The sequence below is a fragment of the Mastomys coucha genome, unplaced genomic scaffold (assembly GCF_008632895.1).
Source record: "Mastomys coucha isolate ucsf_1 unplaced genomic scaffold, UCSF_Mcou_1 pScaffold13, whole genome shotgun sequence".
Taxonomy (NCBI): domain Eukaryota; kingdom Metazoa; phylum Chordata; class Mammalia; order Rodentia; family Muridae; genus Mastomys; species Mastomys coucha.
Genome location: NW_022196895.1, coordinates 6,732,241 through 6,741,900, shown reverse-complemented (window position 1 = coordinate 6,741,900; position 9,660 = coordinate 6,732,241). Strand labels below are relative to the sequence as shown.

General features: G+C 38.3%; 1 protein-coding gene and 1 pseudogene across 3 annotated transcripts in view; one reads left to right on the top strand and one right to left on the bottom strand.

The window, feature by feature from the left end:
* Rock1 (Rho associated coiled-coil containing protein kinase 1) overlaps positions 1–9,660 on the top strand; it is a 112,284-nt gene that overhangs the window by 9,635 nt on the left and 92,989 nt on the right. The gene's annotated exons all lie outside the window — the stretch shown is intronic.
* Positions 4,714–5,227, bottom strand: LOC116086830 (annotated as a pseudogene). The gene has a single exon (XR_004117154.1). The product of XR_004117154.1 is annotated as a 40S ribosomal protein S24 pseudogene (transcript).

The window sequence follows — 9,660 nt, the reverse complement described above, 5'->3', positions numbered from 1 at the left end:
TCAGAAATCCACCTGCCTCTGCCTCCCAAGTGCTGGGATTAAAGGCGTGCGCCACCACGCCCGGCCCCTTTTCCTTTCTTATTTTTATTTATTTTATGTGTATGAGTACACTATAGCTGTACAGGTGGCTGTGAGCCATCATCTGTGTGGCTGCTGGGATCTGAACTCGGGACCTTCGGAAGAGCAGTCAGTGCTCTTATCCGCTAAGCCATTTCACCAGCCCCTCCTTTCTTATTTTTATGCTTTAGTTTTATGTGAAAAACATTTTTAGATTTATTTTTATTTTATATCTATGTTTTGCTTGCATATGTATCTGTGCACCATATGAATGCATGTTATACATAGTTGTGAGCCACTGTGTAGGGGCCAGGAATCAGTCTGGGTCCCCTGGAAGAGCAACCAGTACTCTTAACAGCCTTAGCTTTCTTTCTTTCTTTTTTTTTTTTTTTTTAATTTATTATTATAAATGAGTACACTGTAGCTGTCTTCAGACACACCAGAAGGGGGCATCAGATCTCATTACGGGTGGTTGTGAGCCACCATGTGGTTGCTGGGATTTGAATTCTTGACCTTCCGAAGAGCAGTCGGTGCTCTTACCCGCTGAGCCATCTCTCCAGCCCCTGCCTTAGCTTTCTATGTTTGTGCTTTAAAAAATTGATTTTACCATTTCTTTTTATAAATAAAAACAAATACACATGGACTACATGTATTTATAAGTTTATATTCATATTTCTACCCTTTCCTGACTCTTAAAAATATTGAACTGTGGAATGAAAATCTTCATTATTTTTTATAGTTGAGTAGTGCCCTACTTTGCTTCTTCAGTCTCATATCAGTGAATACTATGTTAAGTTTTTGCTGTTAGTAATAGTGTATATGAGTTCATATTTTTACCATTGTTTTATACACACATACACACTTAGACTTGTGCAACTTTACTGAACTAAAATCTATTACTGACATAAGTATTAGTTGATCACTTGTCAATTGACAATTTGGATCATTTATTCAGTGCTATAATAAATAGTCAGGATAGACTAATAATAGTTCCAAGTTGCCCAACAGTTTAAGTGAGAGTTAGAGAATATTAGAAACCCTTATTCAGAATACAGAGCATTTGACTTCCAACTTCAAATTCTCTGTGGACAAGAACAGACCATTCTTTTATTTATGTGCATAAAACATATGATCATGTTTTGTCCTGTTTGTACTATAAATTCAGTATTGGTATCTATAAATTTACCTCAAAGCTATTAACAATGGAAGGCTTAAACAAGAATGGATACTGCTGGAATAATGCTCTTTCCTTTGTGTGATAGATGAACATCCATCTTCTACTCCCTCAGGTTTCTTCTGCATGTTACAGCATGAGGAATGGTTTAGTCTCATAGCCCAGAGTGTCTTTAAGTTGATTTTTAGAGGTGAGGTTGCACCGTCGAAGGTATATAGATGCATAATTTTGCTCATTATTTTATGAGTCTGTCTTCTAGGAATGATGCTATCCCATCGTAATGAGTGAGATTATTGTCCTTACCAATAGTAGTGACACTTTCCACCTTTAGTAGGTTAAGGAGTAGTATCTTAGTGGGATTTTAATTTCCCTTTCTCTTACAAGTAAAGTTAAATATATATTAATTTACTTATTTTATGTATGTGTTTTGCCTACATGTATACATATGTACCACTTGCATGTCTGGTGTCCTCCGAGGTTAGAGGTTGGTTTAGACATGGTTGTGACTGACCATGTGAATGCTGGGAACTGAACCAGGGTCCTCACCAAGTGCTCTTATGTGCTGAGCCATCATCTCTCCAGGCCCATCTTTTCATATTGGTATGAACTTGAAATTTCTACCTGTTTTTGTCTAGCTTTACAACTTTTTCCCCCTACATTTAAGGATTCTCTATATACTAATAATCTTCATCCCCTTTTTATAGTAAAAGACATAGTAAAAGGGATTACTCATCTCATCCTATTTCTGTTTCCATTACTTGATTGTAATAGACTCATAGTTGTACAGTGGGTAAGGGCATGAGTTGGATAGGACTGGTTCTGAAACCAATGAAGTCAGCTACTTATTAGCCTGATGGTTTGGGCAAATTTCTTCTTCTTTTTTTAATATTTTTTATTTTTATGTGTCTGAGTGAGTACACTGCAGCTGTACAGTTGGCCGTGAGCCATCATGTGTGTGGCTGCTGGGAGTTACTCAGGACCTCTGCTGGCAAGAGTAAGCATAGTTTTTCTTAGAATTCCTAAGAATGTTAAAAAGGGTAATGCCTAGAATGTGCTTATGTAGTTCTTGATACTGAGTCATTATTAGCTATCATTGTCATCATCCATGTTGTTATGTATCTTTATTTTTTTGTCTTTTTTTTAAAGATTTATTTATTATTATACATAAGTACACTGTAGCTGACTTCAGACACACCAGAAGAGGGCGTCAGATCTCATCATGGATGGTTTGTGAGCTACCATGTGGTTACTGGGATTTGAACTCAGGAACTTTGGAAGAATAGTCTAAACCGCTGAGCCATCTCTCCAGCCCTGTTTTTTGTACTTGTTGAAAATAATTTTGGTTGATAAAGTGAATTATTATCTACCCCCCTTTCAACAGTTCAGCTTTTTATCTACTTATGGTATTGGGCAAAATATTTAACTTATTTGAACTTGAAGGTACATAGTTTGCAAACTTGAGGATCATAATACTTCCTAGGTTTTAATTATGTAGATGAAATAAACTGGTGTCAACATTTACTTTTCTGTGGTCTATAGAGACCAAGCTAGCTCAGGGGTCACACAGCTCTAGCTGCCTGCCTCTGCCTCCTGAGTAGTGGGGTTAAGGAGTTGTGCCACCACACTGGCTGGGTACTTAATTTTAAATGTTCCTTGACTATGATCTTTGTTTTCTGTTATTGTTTCCTCCATCCCAAAAGTCCCAAATTTTAACTCAGCCTTTTTAGACTAATGGGCTAGTCTAGCAGTTTTCTAATTGTAATCAGTACTGTAGTTTTTCTTAATCTCAGCCCTATATTTGCTTTGTCTTCATTTGCACCATTCCCCAGAACAGACTTAGACTTTTCTGTAGTATTTCATTTGTTTTTACTATTCTGCTCACGTATTTCCAAGACCTTTTTCTTGCCTTGAGTTCTTTCACCACTTTTTTTCATCTTTATAATGTCAACATTCATCAAAGCTGTTGGATTTTTATGTTTTGAGCACTTACTGTATCATACCTCTTGTATAGTTTAGAATTCATCTGTATAGCTGTCTTGTATGTATCTGTTTTGTGTGCTAGCTTTACCTTTAATGAGAATTTTCTGAGATCTCAACTGAATTTTGAGTATTAACTCTATTAATATCTGTACATTGTAAATAATTATCCTGCACACACTTATTTTCTGAATTAGTTTGTAGGTGATACAACCCAGCTTAAATTTTTGCATGCAAAATGTACTTATAGATTCAGAGAAAACTGATCTGATTAATTGTGAAGATTCAGTAGCTCTTTCTCTTCTCTCACTCTCTTTATATTGACATCATTTCTTTCTCATCAGACTGGTTTTAGTCACATATGAAAACACCACTGCCCAGAACACCAGAGTGTCTTTGACCACTAACTTCAAGTCATTGACTGTCAAGTTTAGATCTTAGAAAGAAAAATTGCTTAGTTAAGTGGACAGCCCTAACTTAAGTATAACTAATCAGTTATGATGAGGATCACGTGAGAACTGTTGGAATGGCCAAACAGTTTCTAGGAAAATGACAGCAGTGGGATAAGGTAGATGGTACCGTAGATGTTTATCATACATTCTTAGATGTTGGCTGAGTAACTTAAAACTCCTCTAAACTGCAGTTTCCTCAGTCTATAAAATGGAATTAAGAATGTACTTAATAGGTTGATATAAGATAAGCTTTGGATGTTTTCATAGCAGTGTTTGAAACCTCATAAGAACAGTGATATCAACTTGATAAGAAGTTGGCTTTTGGCCCTTTGTCACATATTCACCTGGTCTGCCTGCAAAGGGTTTTTACCTGTGGGAGTTTATCTTGCTACTGCAGGTTGCTCACTGGCCTTCTGGTGGTACCCTATTCAGATGCATCTTCAGTCCATCTTACTAAGTAGAAGTTATTAACCTCATATATCTCTTAGAATTTTAGTTTATTATCATAGTGAAAACAACAGGCTTGTTAACTTCCTCTCTCTTCTGACAGAGTATTTCTAATTAGTTCCAAGGACTGAATTGAAAACCAACTGGGATCTTTAATGCTGCTTTGCTGTGATCACTGTTTTTGGATGACATGTTGAAGGATTTCCTCAAATGTTCATTCATTGGTCAACTACTTTAGAACCAAATACATTTAGCATGAGAATTAGCATTGACAGTAGGGGAATTTGTATTCTTAGTAGAGTTTAGGTGAATGTATATATGAGTTCCTAGAGATTGTGCCTCCTGCATCTGTTTTGGGAAACTGCTGGTAGGAAATCAAAGTAAAACAAAGTAGGAATTAATAGAAAAAGTCTGGACACCGCCCCCCCCCATTGAAGATACTCTTTTTAAAAGAGAAAATCAATCACCAGACTATGTTGGAGAAGATTAGCATATTATATTGCCAGAAAAGACTGGTTTGTTTCATCTTGTTTGGTAGATCTATGTTTTGTTCTGTGAATCAAATTTGTTACAGGATCCAAAGAAAGTAAATAGATTTGATTTTTTTTTCCATGTAGAAGCTTTTTAGTTTATTTGTCCTCTCAGAAATCTGCACATCACAACAGAACATCAAGTCACCGCAGATCTACTCCTTTGGCTTTTTGCCAGCACCAACATTGGCAGTCCCCCTGACCACCTTCATTCTGTTCTTGCGTTCCTTTCGTTGTTTTCGGGAGGTCTTTTTCTTCTCATAAAGGCCACGTCTTGCAAGTCTGTGTTTAGGCTCATTCTTCTTTGCATAATCTAAAGAATCATAGATCGTGCCAAAGCCAGTTGTCTTGCCACCACCGAAGTGGCTTCTGAATCCAAATACAAAGATGACATCTAGTGTGGTTTTGTACATTTTGGCCAACTTTTCCCGAATTTCTGTCTTCGGTACTGTTGCCTTCCCGGGATGAAGGACATCAGTGACCATCTGTTTCCTCTGAAGCAGACGGTTTCTCATGAACTTCCTGGTCCGGATGGTTACTGTGTCAATCATGATGGCTATGGTGCCGGAGCTGTAGAGGAGGAAAAGAGGACCACTCACTGCCGACCAGTCATATCAATGCCGATAGATTTGATTTTTAAGTTTTACTTTCTGTGTGTGTGCTCGTTTTGTTATGCATATGGGTGTGTGTTGTGGACGCAGGGCTTAGAAGACAATTTGGCAGGAGTCATTTGTCTCCTGCCACGTGGATTCCAGGGAATAAGATAATTGTCTACTGAGAACTGAGCTGCCTGTGGAAGCAGCAGGAGAGAATCTAGTGGAAGACTGGCAGTGGCCATGCCTGAACATTTTAGAGAAACAACTAGCTGCCTTGTTTGTATAATTAACTTGAAAACCCCATGTACCTGGAATGTGGATATGTGTGTTGTCTCCAGTGCATTGGCTCAGTGTAAAGCAGCCCATTTTATTGTTTTGTGTTTTTTGAGGAGGACATCAAGGAATTAGATCGCCAATAAAGCTACTTTACAGATAGAAAAGTTTCAAGGAGATACAGTGTTGGGTGTGGACACAGACAATAACCATCTTGGCATTTGGGTAACTTGAATATTTATTTGGGTATTAGCAGACAGAATTGGAGGAATGTGCTGAGGCTCAACTACTCAATTTGTGTTCTTGGTTTTTAAATAGTTGACATCAGATTGTCAGTACTGTGAATTTGATGTAGAAACTAGCAAAGGTTGGAATGTGGATGTTTGCAGACTATCTGATAATCCATATGGGGTAATTTTACTGTCTGCAGAACTTGTCTTCTGTAGTGTATGTATGTAGGCTTGGGAAATCTGCCATCACTAGCCTTTGACCATTCTGTGGATAAATTTTTTGTTACATTGAGTGATAATTTTCCTTGGTGTGGTTTGTTGACATCATTTGTTTTTCTGATACTAGTTGTGTATCATGACTGTTATTGTTGAAGAGATATTGTATACATTATTTATTCTGCAGATTCAAATCCAGGATGATCATAGTTTCCTAGTAAAATGACTGCTTATGAGTACCAGCATGGCCAATCCTCCAGTGTGTCCTAGGCAAACAGATAGACTTTAACACCCATATGTGTATATACACAGGACCCCTACACACACACACACACACACACACACTCACAGACTTCTATTAAAACATGAATTTAGTCTCTACTCCGTAGTTTGTCTCTGCAACTCCTTCCATGGGTACTTTGTTCCCCCTTTTAAGAAGGAACGAAGTGTCCATATTTTGGTCTTCTTTCTTGAGTTTCTTGTGGTTTGTAGATTGTACTGGGAATCCTTCGCATATTCAGTCGTCAAATCCAGACACTATTGTGGATGCCAGCAAGTGCTGGCTGACAGGAGCCTGATATAGCTGTCTCCTGAGAGGCTCTGACAGTACCCGACTAATACAGAAGTAGAGGCTCACAGCCATCCATTGGACTGAGCACAGGGTCCCCAGTGAAGGAGTTAGAGAAAGGACCCCAGGAGAAGGGTTTGCAGCCCCTTAGGAGGAACAACAATATGAACTAACTAGTACCCTCAGAGCTCCCAGGGACCAAACCACCAACCAAAGAGTACACATAGTGGAACTAATGGCTCCAGCAGCATATGTATAGCAGAGAATGGCCTAATTGGTCATCAGTGGGAGGAGAGGCCCTTGGTCCTGTGAAGATTCTATGCCCCAGTGTAGGGGAATGCCAGGGCCAGGAAACAAAAGAGGGTGGGTTGGTGAGCAGGGGGAGGGAGGAGAGAACAGGGATTTTATTTTATTTTATTTTATTTTTATTTTTATTTTTTTGGAGGGGAAACCAGGAAAGGAGATATCATATGACATTAAAGAAAATATCTAATTAAAAAAAGAAATAAATTCTAGATAAATTGCTGCTGACAGATGTCATGCACAAGAAAGCTTGGTAGAGTGTCATATGTGGAGAGCATTACTTTTAATGTGAAAGAGAAAGATAAGTCATAGAATGATACAATAAAAACATGCAAGAGAAAAAATGATCCATTGATAACTAAATGTACTAACTGAAGAATCTTAAAATTGTGATTATATATATATACATATATTCAGTGTGTATGTGTGTGTGTGAGTGAGTGTGACTGTATGATCAATGAGAATTTGTAAAGAGCTGTCAAAAACTGAACTGAACATGAAGGAAGAAAGCTCAACAGATTGCATCATGTGGGATCTACTGATGTCATAACCACCTGTGAAATTGAGGTAATCAAAAGTGAAACCATCTTATTGTTGTTATATTCTTTGTCTTTCTGCCACTACCTTTGTACCAAAGTGAAGCATTCACTATCCTCATTAAGTTTTCAGGCCTTGATAAATGTAAAATAATTAAAAGTTTTCATTTCAAAAACAAAAAACATGAATTTAGCAGGGCAGTGGTGGTACACACCTTTAATCCCAGCACTTGGGAGGCAGAGACAGGCGGATTTCTGAGTTTGAGGCCAGCCTGGTCTACAGAGTGAGTTCCAGGACAGCCAGGGCTACACAGAGAAACCCTATCTGGAAAAAAACAAAGAAAGAAAAAAATTTAAAAAAACCCATGAATTTGTAGTATATGCTAGACAATATAAATAATCTATGATGTGTGAAGCATGGTGTTCTGAAGAATAATGGTGAATAGTTATGGGGTGATGATTAATGACACTATAATGCATATTATTCAGTATTAAATAACAGTAACATATTACCAAGTTTAGGTAAATAAGATAGGGAGTGCCTTAGTTTGCTTTCTGTTGCTGTGATAAAGCACTATGACCAAAACCAACTTGAACAGGAAAGGGTTTATTTCAGCTTAGAGGGCTTATTTCATTGAGGGAAGTCAGAACAGAACAATAACTTAAGGCAGGAACTAAAGCAGAGAGGCCATGGAGGACATATGCTTACTGACTTACTTTCTAAACTTATTTTTAGATACATTGCTTATGTTTCCCAGGACTACTAGGGATGGCACTGCCCACAGTGGATTGGGCCTTCCTACATCAATCTTTTTTTTGTTTGTTTGTGTGTTTTTGTTTTTGCGGGACAGGGTTTCTCTGTGTCGTCCTGGCTGTCCTGGAACTCACTCTGTAAACCAGGCTGGCCTCGAACTCAGAAATCCGCCTGCCTCTGCCTCCCAAGTGCTGGGATTAAAGGCGTGCGCCACCACCGCCCGGCCACATGAATCATTAATCAAGAAGATGCCTTACAGACTTGCCCACAGGATAGGGGAGGGGCAGTGAGGACAGTGAGACCTACACTTATTTGTGGATGTAAGAGTAATATTTAAAATATAGCTTGGAATTATGATTTAGTAAAGTAGAGGTTATAGGTTCTCCTCCCAAGATCTATGACTTAGCCCCAAGTAGTTGGCTAGGTTTCCAGTACCAGGCTTTGTTTTCTTCCTGTTGAGCAAAACTTACGTTCAGATAGAGAATAGTTGGTTATCACCAAGGTATGCATGCCACTGTTGCACCCTTGAGGTTATTGTGCCATGCTGGGTTATAGCTGACACAGCTGGGTGGGACTATTTGTTCTTTCTCTCCTTTGGAGTCTTCTGTGGCGCCTTCTGATAACTAGTTAGTCCTCAGGGTTGAGGCCTTGGGACCAGAACAAGCCAGGATCTGCTGGGTCTTGTGTTTGAAGTACATGGTATTTTCAGCAGGATGGACTAACCTTTAACTCCTGGAAGGCAACCAAAGGCAACAGCAATAGTTTATGTTTTGGGAATTTCTTGGACAATCCTGATGAACAAAAAGGGGCGTTTCAGCCTGCAATTGGGGTTTTGCTAATCTATGGATCTTGTGGGGAGCATTTTCATTCCAGGTGGGAAATTTTTATTTAAACAATATAGATTCAGACTTACATGTATAATATGTAATTTTAGATTATTTAAATGATATGACTCCTTAAGACTTCCTTTTTGACATCTTTACAACAGTAAAATATGTTTTAATTTTATCTTCCTTTTCTCTTTTCTATTTTGCTTTGATTTTTACCCCTTCCTCTTTTTTTTCTGTATTTATCTCTCCTCTCCCTAAATAAAACCGCTCCTTTCCCATTTCCTCCTTCAAATCACTTTTTTTTCCCCTGGGTTAGGGTTTCTCTGTGTAGCTTTGGCTGTCATCCAACTCATTCTGTAGACCAGGTTAGTCTCAAACTCCCAGAGATCTGCCTACATTTGCCTTCCGAGTGCTGGGATTAAAGGCATGCAACTCTGCTCCGCACTTCTGCTCCATCTTCAGAGGGCAGTGTTTGGAAGGGCAGTGTTCATTTTGATTAAGACTGGCATTGGTTTTATTTTCTCCTTCTGTGGGTCATACTTTTTGTGATCGAGATGTCTCCATTATCTCACAGATTTTTACCTTAGTTTCCCTAAAGGCTTAACTTAACATTTACATCAGTGAGTTAATATAAATCGTGAAGTTTAAGTTGAAGTTCATTTTTCCTGTGGATATATCAGAGTCATACATTGAATAGCTTTTTTTTTTTTTTTTTTT